The following is a 15,994-nucleotide window of genomic DNA, read 5'->3' on the forward strand; positions in this document are numbered from 1 at the left end:
AATGACATCATATCCTTTTCTTATCTTCTTGTACATCCTCTCTCTCTCTCTCTCTCTGACCATTTAATCTCCTAACCTAACCTACATAACTTAAAAGACAACATTCATCTGATTTAACCCTAAACATTTTCTATTGGGTCTTATTTAATTTCTTTATCTTCACATGGATGTCTCTTTGTACATCACCAGGTGTTCTTTCTCTTTATCTTCAGTTATGTGATGTTTTATATTTCTCAACTTCTTTTTTTATCTTATTTCTCTTTCTATATATTCTTAAAAGAGTGTTTCTCCTATCAGTAATGCAGAATTGTAGTTCATTTGTCACTGGAACCATAAAACACTCTTGAATACCTGCATCACTGCAATTAGAGCCATTCAAATGTGTTTCTCATGTCAGTAATGGATAAATGTTAATCTGTCACCTTTGAAATCCTGCATCATTTCAATTAGAGCCTTTCAAAGGAGTGCTTCTCATGTCAGTAATGGAGAAATGTTGTTAACCTGTCATTGGAACCTTAAAAACACCCTTAAAAATCCTTACAACATCAACTAAAGCCTTTCAAGAGTGTTTCTCATAACAGTGATGCAGAAATGTTAATCTCTCACTGGAATCATAAAAAACACTCTTAAAAACCCTTTCAACTTCAACTACAACCTTCAAAAGTAATTGTGTAGTGTTTTTATCTTTACCAACATTTTTTTTTTTTCACCTTACTTTCCTTTCTTTATGTTCCTATCCATTCTCTCTCTAGGTGATGACGTATTCCTTGTGTCATGTAGCTTGAGCATAATGTCTACCAGTTGTATCCAGTAATTCTCCTTTTTAATCAATATCTATTAAGCTCTCCTTTATCTTGTTTTCTATCCTTTCTCTTGGAATGTAACTTAACTAGGTACTGTTTATATCTATCTTACATCCATTAATCTTTTCTTGGTATTTTTTCATGTTTTTTGCATGTTATTTAACTACTTATCTATATCCATTTAGCTTTTCCTTATCTTATTTTTGTATCTACTATCTGCATGTGGCTTAACAATTTCTCCATGTCCATTAATCTTTTCTTTCCCACATTTTTTCTACATGTATATCAATTAACATTTTTTCTATCTATTTCAATCTCTCTTATTCTTTATCTATAATTTCCATGCACCTTTACAATTCATCTACAACCACTAATCTTTTCTTTCTCTCATTTCCTCTATATCCATTTATCTTTTCTTTCTCTATTTCAATCTCTTATTTTTCATCAATTACTTTTTATTTTTCATCTATTATATACCTTAACAATTTCTCACCATTAATCTTTTCTTTCCCACAATTCCTTCATATCAATTAGTTTCTTCTCTCTCTCTATCTTAATCTCTATCAATTCAATGTGGCTTAACAGCTTCATGGCACTGTGACTGACTTCCTTCACTCCATCACTACCTGCCTTCACCTTCACAACAAATGGTGGAACACTTCCTTGACTACACCTTCAGTAACAGACAAGTCATAGGGTGTTAGGAAATGCGTACACCTTAACACATCACACTGTTTTAACTAATTCTTGTTTTACATGCCTATGTTACTCTTCTTATCCAATGGCCAATGTTATATTCATTTTTCATTGTTTCTATCAGTCATATCTTCATTTCATATGCTAATATATACAGTGTCATTCATCATTCAGTTTTTTATTCATACTTTTTCCTATTTTCATCGTCAATATTGGATTTTTTCATTACAATATTGCTTTCATTATTCAAACTTTTATCTGTATCTTTATTATTATCATCATCTTTTACTACACCATTATTTTTCACCACTTAATCTTTCATATGTACCTTTATCTTTCTCATCCTCCATTTCATTACACTATTATTTTCACTATTCAATCTTTAATCTCTACCTTCATCATTCTCCATATAGGACACTTCACCATACAATCTTTCAGCACTATTTCCATCATCCTCATCACCCATTCCTCCACACACACCTCTATTCCTCTCATTACATCATTCTCCCATACACACACTCTTGCCTCATCATTACCACTATATCACATCACAACATCCTGGCCCTCCCTCCCTCTCCCTCTTTCTCTCCCTCTCTCTTCACACATCCGGATCTCACCTCTCCATGCTACAGTGTGCCGTTAAGCAACACTCAAGGGCCTCCTCTTCACCTTTACTTTACTGTCTTCCCTTTCATACACTCCCACAATATGCATCTCATGTATCTCCCACACTCCGCCACTGTGTTTTGTGGTGTCATTCAGTGCTAAATCCTCTGGTCCGCTAAGCTTTGAATCATCTGCCGGGTTTTGTAATGCCATCAGCACATCAAGGCCTTCCCGGTGATATGATAGCAGTCTCATCCTCTCGTCCAGACTAAGATTAGAAACTTTTTATGGTCTTAGAAGGTGGTTCTCTTGAGATTACTTAACTATGATTTGTGTGTAGTTGAATCTTTTGTTGATAAAATCTCTAGTTTCAAGCAATTCTGAGAGATGAGACAAGAGGACTGACTTCACATGTTCTTATTCAGGTACATTAGAAACTTTTATAGACATTCATGGTGACTCTTGTACTGTCTTGTTGAAACTTCCATTGATAAATCTCATCCAAACAATTCTGAGCTATAAGACTGTCTGAATGAGCTAAGAGGCTGCCAGGATTCTGAGGGACAGGAGAAAATGGTGAAGGCAGAGTGAAGGAAGGCCAATGCAACACATCATAGACAGATTGTATAGGGACTGCTGCTTCAATGGGACTTTTTATAGTTATTTTTGTTCCTTTTAGAGAGAGAGAGAGAGAGAGAGAGAGAGAGAGATCAGTGACATCACATCACAGCAGGTGGTATCACAGTCTCTGGTATCTGTCAGTTACTTTGGCCTTATCTCTCCCATTGATTAAAGGAAATAATTATGAAAGGTACTCATAATAACAGTAACATGGAGAGCCTTCAATCTTTGCACCTGACACATTCGCACTTATTTCCACACTCCTGCCCACCAAGCATGTATAAATAAATGTTCTAATGCAAATGAAAGTATGACAATGGCAGTTATCTTCATTCCTACTAAACCTAATCTTGGCTTGTAAGTTATTCACCTCCACTGTTACTACAAGGTTGCTAGTTTGCTATATCACTCAGGTTAATGGCCAATGAGAGAGAGAGAGAGAGAGAGAGAGAGAGAGAGAGAGAGAGAGAGAGAGAGAGAGAGAGAGAGAGAGAGAGAGAGAGAGAGAGAGAGAGAGAGAGAGAGAGAGAGAATGTTACTGGAGGTGCTGACAAGAATATTTTACCACAAATTCCTTTACTTGTTACTCTAAATCTCATGGCAGGTCACTCCTTCAACCACACACACACACACAAATACACACACACACACATACACACCAATACACACAAACACACACACACAAATACACACACACACACACACAAATACACACACACGCACACACTTCAAGTAACAAATCTAATACTTTCCCCAGATAACTCTTTACACAACACAAGCAGTTCATTCAACTCCTTAATCTGTGTGTTGCAAAAATATATTGATGGTATACATTTGGCTTTACATATTGCCACTAATGCTTCCTGCTTATCTAATGCTGGACTCACACATACACGATCGTGGTGCCCCGACAGGCACGATGGCTGAAATTTGGCATCAGGGGATGAAAAAACACTACCGGGGCATCAATCGTGCGTGATCGACAAATGTCAAACAGCGTAGCTATCGGGGTGGTAGGGGCGGTGGGAACTGTGATGATGTATGTAGAAGGCAGCACCGGCGCTCCCGCCAACCATCACAGGCGACATCTTCACGCCAGTCGGCTCTCTCGCTCTGCTCTACCACCCGTATACGGATATACTTGCCATCCAGAGAGCCTATGCAGTGAGGGAGGTGCCATTTCTGTTCGAAATCCTTGGAGACCTGTAGCCACTCATCAGGTGTGGCAGGGAGACAGAGGAGAGTGGGTGCAAAGGCCGAAACAATGGCGTTGCAGGTGTCAGGAACAATGCCACATATGGTGTCATGTGCCACACGAAATGCATACTGTAGGGATTTGTAGGAGCCCCCTGTGGCAAGGTAACGCACGGTGATGTCAACCCATGTGCTAGGGTCGATGGGTTTCCGCCATCTACTAGTCTTCCTCTCGATGATTGGGGTCACGGCCTTGACGATGCTGTCAAAGAGCTCCCTGGTGTAATTCTTGTACAGGTCTGGGTTCTCCTTATACAATTCGTCCATGAGGGTGTCGTAGTGTCCATACCTCAGTCTTTTCTGGAGGTAGGGCCACACCCAGGCCCTTCGCCTGTTCGGTTTGGGCTCTGGTAGTAGAAACTGGTCGACGACAAGAGCCCTCAGTAAGTGATATCTCATACCACATACCCCCAGCATAATTATTTCCTTCGTGGAACTGTCCATGCTTGTGGTGATGTCAACCCATGTGCTAGGGTCGATGGGTTTCCGCCATCTACTAGTCTTCCTCTCGATGATTGGGGTCACGGCCTTGACGATGCTGTCAAAGAGCTCCCTGGTGTAATTCTTGTACAGGTCTGGGTTCTCCTTATACAATTCGTCCATGAGGGTGTCGTAGTGTCCATACCTCAGTCTTTTCTGGAGGTAGGGCCACACCCAGGCCCTTCGCTTCCGTTTCGGTTTGGGCTCTGGTAGTAGAAACTGGTCGACGACAAGAGCCCTCAGTAAGTGATATCTCATACCACATACCCCCAGCATAATTATTTCCTTCGTGGAACTGTCCATGCTTGTGGTGGTGTTGAGTCACTGGTGATGTGGCACTGTTGAGGGCTGGTGCTGGTGTGTTTACCTGGTGTTGTGGTGGGCTACCTACATATATGTCGTGGCATGCATCGGGGCTGTCGCTCCAACATACCTGTACCATCGCTTCTTCCGCCCCGAATGCAACGATGATACGCCCCTGCTGGGCCGTATGGGGCGATATGGGGAGATGCAATTTGCAAATGAGGGTGTTGTCGGGGGTTCATTGGGGTTCATCGCCCCTGTCACGCCGAAACGAGCGTATCATCATTTCATGTCGGGGCGACAGTGCCACGTTAGGTGCGACACCACCCCGATCACTCCCCCGATATGCCCGATAATCGTGTCTTTCCCAGCTCTCGGCCCTGTCCTGTATAATCGGGAGCAATCGTGCACTTTTTAGCCCCGACTCCAATCGTGCCTGTCAGGGCACCACAATTGTGTATGTGTGAGTCCAGCATAAGGCTTCATATTATTGCATTCTGAATACTAATCAAAACAACTGCTACAGCTTTTAAGGATAAACTCTATAAGGGATCTGTGGCATGATTAATTTCTACACACTGTATGTTAGCAGGGAAATCAGACCAAGGCCAACAAAAACTATTAAACAAAAAAAGCCCACTTAGATGCCATTCTCTGAGCAGGTTTGAGAGTGACCCAAAAGAGTGGGATAAATATCTTGAAACCTCCCTTAAATTAGTTCAGGCAGTAGGAAGGTGGAAATACAGAAACAACCAAGGAGTTCCAGAGTTTACACTGAAGCACAGGCCTGAGAGGAAAGGGTGACACAAGAGTTACCTAATATCTAGCTGGTGGCATTGAGTTTCAGGCTTAGGGTTAACTAGGCCAACCAGTTCTCAGATAATGCTGCCTTTCCTCCCTTAACTAAAGACACTAAAGACATTACTAGTTATTTGAGACTCTTACTTCTTTCTTATTACAGTGAGTTAAATGGTTTTATTTCCCTATTTTTTTTATATGTAAGAGGAAATTTGGCCAAAGGCAACAAAATTTATAGAACAAAAGATGAAGGTCCCAGAGCAGGTCTGAGAGAGTTAGCCAAAAGAACAGGGTAAATATCTTGAAACCTCCCTCTTAAATGGGTTCAGGTCATAGGAAGATGGAAATATAGAAGTAGACAGACTTTACCAGAGAAAGGGATGAATGATTGAGAGTACTGGTTAACTCTAAAGAACACCCTGTACTTTTTTTGTCACTCAAAGTACTTCACAGTCTCTTTTTTATGAGCACAACACAGTCTTATCTTCTTTTTTAGTGAGAAATTTAACCTTGTGAGAATGCCAAGATGCAAACTGATAGTGTCAGATAAGATAATGTCATCAAGAAATAAACAGACTGAAAAAAAAAAAACTTGAAACAGTTTTCCAAACTTAATATTGGAAGGAATAAAGAAAGGAAAGCAAAAGGAAAGAAAAAAAAGGAAGGAAGGATACAAGATTAAAAGAAAGACTGAAGAAAAGAAAAGAAAAATACCTAGTTGCTGCGCTCTATACACACACTCACACTCACACACACAAATCATTACAGCTACAAAACAGTTCCCACTCAACAACAGCAACAACAAAACCAGGGCAACATGAGTCAGCCTTCTCCTTGTCACTGTGTTGCTGACATACTGTGCTGCCTGCCTGCCTCCATCGCCACAAGCTGCACTCACTGTTTCCTGCCTCACCAAAACACTGATAAGGCAACATCAACACCACACACACACCCCACCCCGAACCCCTGAGGCCCTCCTGGTGTCTGTACTCTGCATGTGGGCAATGAAAGGTGTTTCACTGATAAGCTCCATGTCATGTCATAAAGCATTCTTGTTATGTTTTGTTGCCCTGACTTGTGTGGAGATAAGGTAAACTGATTCTTATTCCTATCTCTGGCTCCCTAATGAAGGTGAAGTGAGTATATTATCAGAACATGTAGTCGTTTCATGTGCTACTGTTAAGGACCAAGAGTGAAGATAAATTTGCAGTTTCAACCAATATACCCTAACTTATATTTCTGTTTCCCTATGTCTAACAAGCTTGGGGACCTCCTGGGAAAGCGAGATTTTAACCTAATCAAACCCCATTTTCTGATAGGGTAAAATGAGGCTAGAAATACTCAAAGAAGTGTGATCTAGACCATGAGAATGTGTATAGTTACATGTGGTGTATTAGTTGAAACTGCAATAACACCAGAGTGAACATTAATTCTTTTCTCTCTGGGATTGGTGGGGTGTGTAGGATAATTCTGATTTGAGGCATTTGTCCCCTACTTAGATTTATGCTTCCCATTATTAATTCTGGTTTCCTATTTCTCTTTTTTCTGTGCACTGGTTATCATCATCATCATTCTACAGATAACAGCATCACCACAATTATCACCATCATCATCACATCTCTACTACCACCACCTTCATCAACACCACTACCAGTACTACCAACATCCCCACCATCATCACATCTCTACTACCACCATCAGTATCACCACCTCCATCAACACCATAACCAGTACTACCAGCATCATCACCACTCTACTACAACTACCAACATCATCACCACCACCTTCCCTTCACCTGCCCGGAAGACAGGTAAGGGAAGGTCCACAATCCATCACAGGTGTTTCGAAACGAGCACAAAAAATATAAATAGATGTAATATGAAAAAAAAGTTAATTTATGCCTTTAACCTTCGCTATCTTTATATAATGCTGACCCTCCCTCTCTCCCTACCTCCCCCCCCTCTTCCTTACATGAACAAAACAAAAATATTCACGTAAACAAAACATGGGAAAATAAACAAAAACACGAGAATATTTACCCCAAACAAACAAACATTTCACTTATTTGCCTGCCACCACTCTCTCCCCGTGGCAGTGAGGCCAGCAGTGAATCACGCCCCTAACCTTCCTTCACACCACTGGGAGAGGATAACTGACGGGAAAACGTGGAGTGGATGACGAAATAACAACATTGAGGAAGAGAAGACACAACATTGACTGCTAAATCCACTCTTATTATCCACTACAGGCCTTCACTTAGGGTTATTTTGGGTGAAATTGTGCTTGTTTTGTGGCACGGAATGTGAAAAATGATTGGTTGGACAAGTTATATTAAGTGAAGGAGAATAATTACCTGGAGGGGACCTGACGGTCTATCGCCGCCACCAGACAAACACAAACTGACCGTCACAGACAGACAGTGACAGACTCACAGCACAGGTGATGTGTAGGTAGACAAACATTTGTTGTTTTTCTTAGCATTGCTTGTTGGGCTTTCTCTTCTTTTTATAATTGGTTGAAAATATAAATTTTAACTTTTATTAAATAAAATTAAGGTTTTTGATATTTACTATAACTGCACATTGTTTCGCGCGTTCTTGTCTCTCACATGTCATTTATAACTTTAAAGATTGATAGATTGATTGATACATTTATTGGTACATTAACAAGAAATACAAAAAAAAAAAAAAAAAAGAAGGAAGATAGGTCTTGACACCCATCCCCTAGGAATACCGGTAGATTTGAGGGTAGTATTTTATCACAAATATGAAAATAGGGAGAAACAAATATATAGAGAAGAAAATGTAATTTTATAGAATTTGGACATTCTGATAAATTCTTAAGTATGGAAAAATTCAAAATTTGTTATATAACTGCTATCTGATTAAGTAGAATACCCACCTCTATACAAGAGCAATATCCAATTACCTAGGTAGCCTACCTATTAGATAGATAGAAGCAACAAGGCCATTCTGACATGAATTGAGCAGCTGCAGCCTGCCCTCTAAAGACAACTTCTACTACTTCCTACACTACACTACAACACCTTACACTTTTACACTCTCTTCAAATCAAAATTTAATAATGGCTTCACCACGCCCTGCCTCGGAGTCCCCCTCTGGGGAGGGGACCATAAATGTCCCCAGGTCGGACTGCCCCTCTGCTGTCGACCTTGGGTGTCTTGACACTTCATCTAATACTTTCACTATCAATTTCTGCAACATTCGTGGCCTTCGTTCTAATTTTCAATCTGTGGAACACCACCTCTCCTCTACTAAACCTCATCTTCTCTTCCTAACTGAAACACAGTTGTCTGTGACTACTGACAGCAGCCCCTTTTCTGTTCCCTCCTACTTGCTCTATCCTCATTTTCAATCCAAAGCTGGATGTTGCGCATACGTGCGTAACGACACCACTTGCTCTCGTGCCCACAATCTTGAATCTTCAGAATTTTCTACCATCTGGCTAAGACTTCAATGTCACTCTCTAACTAAATTCATCTGTGCTGTATACCTCTCACCTAATTCCTCTGACTATGTAAAATTCTTTGACTATTTGACTTCCAAGGTGGAGCACATCTTATCTCACTTTCCTTTTGCTGAGATCTCCATTTTAGGGATTTCAATGTTCACCACCAGCTTTGGCTTTCATCTTCTTTCACTGACCAACCTGGTGAACAAACCTTCAACTTTGCTATCCTTCATGACCTAGAGCAGCTAGTGAAGTTCCCTACCCGTATTCCTGACCGCCTTGGAGACACGCCCAACATTCTTGATCTTTTCCTAACCTCCAACCCTTCTGCTTACTCTGTTAAACTTTCCTCTCCGTTGGGCTCCTCCGACCACAATCTAATTTCCGTTACCAGTTCTATCACTCCAGTGCAGCCTCAGGACCCGCCTAAGCGGAGGTGCTTCTGGCATTTTAACTCTGCTAAGTGGGAGGAACTAAGGCAGTACTATTCTGATTTCCTTGGGATGATTATTGTTTTCATGTCAGAGATCCTTCTCTTTGTGCCGAGCGCATAACAGAGGTGATTATCTCTGGCATGGAGCTATACATTCCTCATACTTTCTCTAACCCTAAAGCTAAAAAGCCTTGGTTTAACTCTGCTTGTTCTCGTGCTGTCAATGATAGAGAGGCGGCTCACAAACGGTTCCGTAGCCATCCAACTGCTGAAACTCATGCCCTATATATTTCTGCCCGTAATCATGCCAAATCTATTCTCCAACTTACTAAAAACTCTTTCATCAATAGAAAATGTCAAAGTCTTTCCAATTCTAACTCCTCTCGAGATTTCTGGCATCTAGCCAATAATATCTCTAACAACTTTACTTCTTCGTCTTTCCCTCCTTTACTTCATCCAGATGGCTCTACAGCTGTCTCTTCTTTTCTAAAGCTGAACTCTTCGCTCAAACCTTTGCTACCAACTCAACTTTGGATGATTCTGGGCATATTCCTCCTACTCCTCCACCCTCTGACTACTTCATCCCTAAAATTAAAATTCTTTATAAAGACGTTTTCCTGGCCCTCTCTGGCCTTGATTCTCGGAAGGCTTACGGTCCGGATGGAGTCCCTCCTGTTGTTCTCAAAACTGTGCTTCCGAACTCGCTCACTGCCTGGTCAAACTCTTTCATCTGTGTCTCTCTACTTCTATTTATCCTTCTTGCTGGAAGTTTGCTCACATTCAACCTGTCCCTAAAAAGGTGACCACTCCAATCCTTCTAACTACCGCCCTATAGCTTTGATTTCCTGCCTTTCTAAAGCCTTTGAGTCTATCCTTAATAGGAAGATAATGAGGCATCTATCAGCTCACAACCTTCTCTCTGATTGCCAGTATGGTTTCCGTAAAGGCAGATCTACTGGTGATCTTCTTACTTTCCTAACTGAATCTTGGTCATCCTCTTTAGGGACTTCGGTGAAACCTTTGCTGTCGGCCTTGACATATCGAAAGCCTTCGATAGAGTCTGGCACAAATCTTTAATTTCTAAACTACCCTCCTACGGATTCTATCCTTCTCTCTGTACCTTCATCTCCAGTTTCCTTTCCGATCGTTCTATTGCTGCTGTAGTAGACGGTCACTGTTCTTCCCTAAAACTATCAACAGTGGTGTTCCACAGGGTTCTGTCCTATCACCCACTCTCTTTCTATTATTCATCAATGATCTCCTAAATCTGACTCAATGCCCTATCCACTCCTATGCTGATGATACCACCCTGCATTATTCAACAGCGTTCAACAGACGCCCAACCCAACAACAATTAAATGACTCAAGGCGAGATGCTATAGGACGCCTAACTTCTGATCTTTCACTTGTTTCTGATTGGGGCAGAGAAAACCTGGTTTTGTTCAATGCCTCAAAAACTCAATTTCTACAACTATCTACTCGACATAACCTTCCAGACAACTATCCTCTCTTCTTCAATAACACTCAACTTCCCTCTCCTCTACATTAAACACACTCGGTCTATCCTTCACTAAAAATCTAAACTGGAAATTTCACATCTCTACTCTTGCTAAATCAGCTTCCAAGAAGTTAGGTGTCCTATGGCGTCTTCGTCCATTTTCTCTCCCTCCCAGCTGCTTGCTCTGTACAAGGGCCTTATCCGCCCGTGTATGGAGTATGGCTCTCATGTCTGGGGGATCCACACACAGCTTTACTAAACAAGGTGGAATCTAAAGCTTTTCGTCTTATCAACTCTTCTCCTCTAACTGACTGTCTTGATTCTTTAAGTCACCGCCGCAATGTTGCATCTTTATCTGTCTTCTACCGCTGTTTTCATGCTGTCTGCTCTTCTGAACTTGCTAACTGCATGCCTTCCCCCTCCTGCGGCCTCGCTGCACAAGACTCTCTACTTCTTCTCATCCCTATTCTGTCCATCTTCCTAATGCAAGAGTTAACCAGTATCTTCACTCCTTCATTCCCTACACTGGTAAACTCTGGAACTCTCTACCTGTGTCTGTATTTCCACCTGCCTATGACTTAAACTCTTTCAAAAGAGGAGTGTCAAGACACCTCTTACGTTAACTGGACCCTCCTTTTAGATTTTTTTGTTTTTTCTCTTTCTACTTTCCTCTTAACAGGGCCTGGCAACCAGCGGGATTTTTTTTTTCCAACACTTTGTTTGCCCTTGGCCAGTGCCCTTGTAATGTAAAAAAAAAAAAAAAAAAATTGATATGACACTTGTTTGTTTGAATGGGTCTTTTTCCTACCTACTTCTATTCTTGATTTTTTGTATTCTCTCACGACGACACTGAAAGGTTTGCTGTCGTTCTGTCATGGGGAAACTATGGTATCTAGCCTAAAGGCGGGTTCATACGTGCCAATTTGTGACTGAAGTTGCAAGTCGCTAGAAGTGTCGGAAAGCATCACACGTAGCGCCTGGAAACTATTGACTTTTTATTATTATTATTATTTTTTTTTTTAGTTGGCGCCTTGGCGGGAAGTGAATGTAAACAAACAGCTACCAGCCAAGATGTCTTCCTCCAGTGACGATGTTGAAGCTGTGGTTGCTCTTCTTTTGGCGTACCAGAAAAGTCGACAGAAAAGAAAATGCCTGTGGACACGTCCCTGGCTAAATAGAAAGAAAGAAAGGAGTGTCTACCACACTCTTAATTAGTCTAGATTTCTCAAAAGAAAATTGTTAATCTTAAGATTATGCACAATTGCGATCAAATTAAATCCTGACAAATTTTCAATCTTCACCTCCAACAACACTCTGCATTGAGGGAAATGGTTCTTGTAGAGTGGCAGCTATTTCGTCAAACGACGATTTGCGCAATTTTTTTTTTTTTTTCTGTATAATTCATTTATGGGTTCCCAGATGTTTTTTTTTTCCTACACCTACGTAGATACCCCATTTTCAAAGCTTACTCCGTGACGTCACAACATAAATAAAGTCGACTGGTTTCTCCAGTCGCTAGGCACCGATATTGTCGGAAACTACCAACTTGCAATTTCAGTCGAAAATTGGCACATGCGAACCCGCCTCGAAATTGTCACTGTGCGACTGAAATTCTGAGTCATTGACCTGATCGCCAGGACACTAACACACCGGCCAGGCTAACTAATTAGACTACAGACTGCTTGCTAAAATTCTAACTAAATAACCTGCCTGCAACCAGCATCTTTTGGGTACTAGAGGCTAAAACGGCCTACATATCCCTGGCATTGTCACCATTCTAACACCACAAAGACAACTTTTTTTTTTTTTTTTTTTTTTTTGGTGGGGTGAGAGAGAATGCATTGTTGTCTGTCTTCTTTAAGATGTAATAAAAGAAAATCAAGAACCATTATTTTTTCCTTTCCTTTATAGTTAGTTGGTTCTCTCCATTAGCATTCATCAACTTTAATCCTCAATCCAATATTACATTCATTTCATTTACAACACCATCCATAGTATGCATATATAACCAAGAGGACATCACACATCTCTGCTGCAGCCATACACAAACAGTAGCTCATAGCAGTTATTCATATGAAAATGTTTTTATGTAAATGCCAGGAGTCTTAGGAACAAGAAGGACGAGTTATCTAGTTATATAGTTGAGGAGGATTTAGATGTTGTGTGTCACAGAGGCATGGGTAAATGAGGAAAAGTTTAGGGAAAATAGGAAAGAATATGAAGTAGATGGATACATTATGTATTTACACCAGAGAATTGGTAGGATAGGTGGAGTAGTAGTTATTTATGTAAAAAAATCCTTCATTTCCAGTCAGGTTAATGGTATTAAGGTAGATCACAGAGTAGAGTCCTTATGGCTGGATGTTAGAGTAAACAAAAGTAAGGTTATTAGAGTAGGAGCTTTTTTATAGACCACCTAACCAGTCAGCAGAGGTAGACAACCTTATGGTAGATGAGATAAATAGGGGGTGTACTAGTCAGACAATTATCTTAGGGATTTTAATCTTAAGTCAGTAAACTGGGAGAGGATGGTAGGAGATGCTAGTGAAAATAAGTTTATGGAAAGTTTTCAGGATAACTATTTAGTGCAGATGGTAGATAAACCTACTAGGGGAGGAAGGTTTTAGACATAGTACTAACAAATATTGAGCATTGTTTAAAGGAAGTTGAGGTAGGAGAGACTTTAGCAAACAGTGACCATCATATAATTAGATTTATCATTAATTCCAGTAGGGATAATATAGTGAATAAGACTAGAGTCCCAAACTATCAGAAAGGCAATTATGGTAGGTTACGTCAGTTATTAGGAGAGGTAAACTGGGAAGATAGTTTTGGAAATAAAACTGCACAGGAGATGTGGGATATTTTTAAGGTTGTAGTAAAGGGTATAGTGATGCAGTGTATCCCTTACAAAGATATAAGGCAGAGAAACAGGAAGCCATTATGGTGGACTCATGAGATAGGTAGCCAGATCAGAGAGAAGAGGGCATACAGAGAGTTGCAGAAAAGTGGGGAAGATGTAGATTTGATTAGGTACAGACAGGTCAGAGATGATTTGAGTAAGGTTATAAAAAAGTAAAAGGCAGGCAGAGATAAAACTAGCTAGAGCTGGGAGTAAAGATCCCAAAAAATTATATAGTTATTACAAGGTCAGTGATAAAAGAAATAAGGATAGGATTGGACCACTCAGAAAAGATGGTGTAGTAGTGGATCAAAATGAAGACATAGTAGAATTATTGAATGAACAATTTTCTTCAGTATTTACTAGGAAAGAATAGGAAATCCTGTTACAAACAGTGCGACGAGTAGTTTAAGAGCTTTAGAAAATATTGATATAAAACCGGGAATTATTAGGAAATTTATTCTTGAACTAGACGATAGGAAAGCTAGTGGTCCTGATGAGCTACATGCCAGAGTACTTAGGGAGGGTGTAGACAGTATTTCTGAAGCACTTAAGTTAATCTTTGAAAGATCACTTAGGTTTGCTGAGATACCTCAGGACTGGAAGTTAGCTAATGTTACTCCAATATTTAAAAAAGGTAGGAAGGATGATGCGAATAATTATAGACCGATCAGTTTAACTAGTATAGTATGTAAGATACTAGAGAAAATCATTAAGGGTAGTATTTGGGAGCATTTAAATGAGAATAGATTAATTAGAGATACCCAACATGGCTTTAGATCAGGGAGGTCCTGTCTTACAAATTTGCTCGATATCTTAGAATATATTACCAAGGAGTTAGATGATGGAAATAGCATAGATGTTATATATCTAGATTTTAGCAAGGCGTTTGATAAGGTACCGCATAGGAGGCTAGTGTACAAATTGAGACTACATGGGATAGGGGGTAGGTTAGTTGATTGGATTAGTGAATGGCTTTCTGATAGGAAACAGAGAGTAGTATTAAATGGGGCAATGTCTGAGTGGAAGGAAGTGGTTAGTGGGGTACCCCAAGGATCAGTGCTAGGACCTCTTCTTTTCTTGGTGTACATTAACGATTTAGATATAGGAATTAGTAGCAAAGTATCAAAGTTTGCAGATGATACTAAGATAGCATGTGCAGTACAGGGTGAAAAGGACAATTACAGAATACAACGAGACCTGGACAGGCTGATAGCATGGGCAGACAGGTGGCAGATGGAGTTTAATTCTAAAAGTGTCAGGTTATGCATTTAGGTAAAGACAACACAAACTTTAACTATGAGATGGAGGGATGTTGGCTAGAGGCAGTAGAGGAAGGAAAGGATTTAGGAGTAGTGATAGACAGGACTATGAAATTTTCAAAGCAATGTTTAGAAGCAAGAAATAGGGCAAATAGGATCCTGGGTTTTATAAATAGAAATGTTAGTTATAAAAGTAAGGAAGTGGTGCGTAGCTTATATAATTCCTATGTTAGGCCCCATTTAGAGTATTGCATACAGGCCTGGTCACCCCACTATAGGCAGGATATCAACATGTTAGAAGCAGTTCAGAGAAGAGCAACTAGGATGATACCAGCATTAAAGCGCCTGGAGTATAGAGATAGATTAAAGGAATTAAACATGTTTTCATTTGAGAGGAGATGTATAAGAGGGGATATGATAGAGTTATTTAAAATGTTCTCAGATACAAACTACATAGATGTGAGATCTTTCTTTACCTTAGAGGAGGGAAGTAGGACTAGAAATCATGGCAGGAAGATTAGAAAGCAAGGCTGCAGGTTAGATATAAGAAAATATTTCTTTAGTCATAGGGTGGTAGACTTCTGGAATGCATTGCCAGAGACGGTTGTAAATAGCACTAGTTTGACAATGTTTAAAAACAGATTAGATAAGCACTTAAATTTATTAGATTTATAATTATGTATAGCGCTGCATGATAGTTTTTATAAGAAATTTACTATAGTTAAACAAGACATGATCCCCATGTATGGGGATTACAGATTGTAGAGGAATTCGATGCAGGACTTAGCCCTGTTAATGGGCCAAATATTTAGAATTAGTATATAATGTATTGTGTACTTGTAAGTGTATCTTTAAGTACTGATGACG

General features: G+C 40.1%; 1 protein-coding gene across 1 annotated transcript in view; it reads right to left on the bottom strand.

Moving 5' to 3' along the window:
- The window catches only part of LOC123519236 (zinc transporter 1-like), a 68,515-nt gene extending 59,929 nt beyond the window's left edge, over nucleotides 1–8,586 (bottom strand). The window contains exon 1 of the mRNA XM_045280359.1: nucleotides 7,915–8,586. The gene's annotated coding sequence lies outside the window, so the exon portion shown is untranslated. The remainder of the gene's footprint in view (nucleotides 1–7,914) is intronic.
- Between the last annotated feature and the right edge of the window lie 7,408 nt (nucleotides 8,587–15,994).

The sequence above is a fragment of the Portunus trituberculatus genome, chromosome 45 (genome assembly GCF_017591435.1).
Source record: "Portunus trituberculatus isolate SZX2019 chromosome 45, ASM1759143v1, whole genome shotgun sequence".
Classification (NCBI taxonomy): Eukaryota; Metazoa; Arthropoda; class Malacostraca; order Decapoda; family Portunidae; genus Portunus; species Portunus trituberculatus.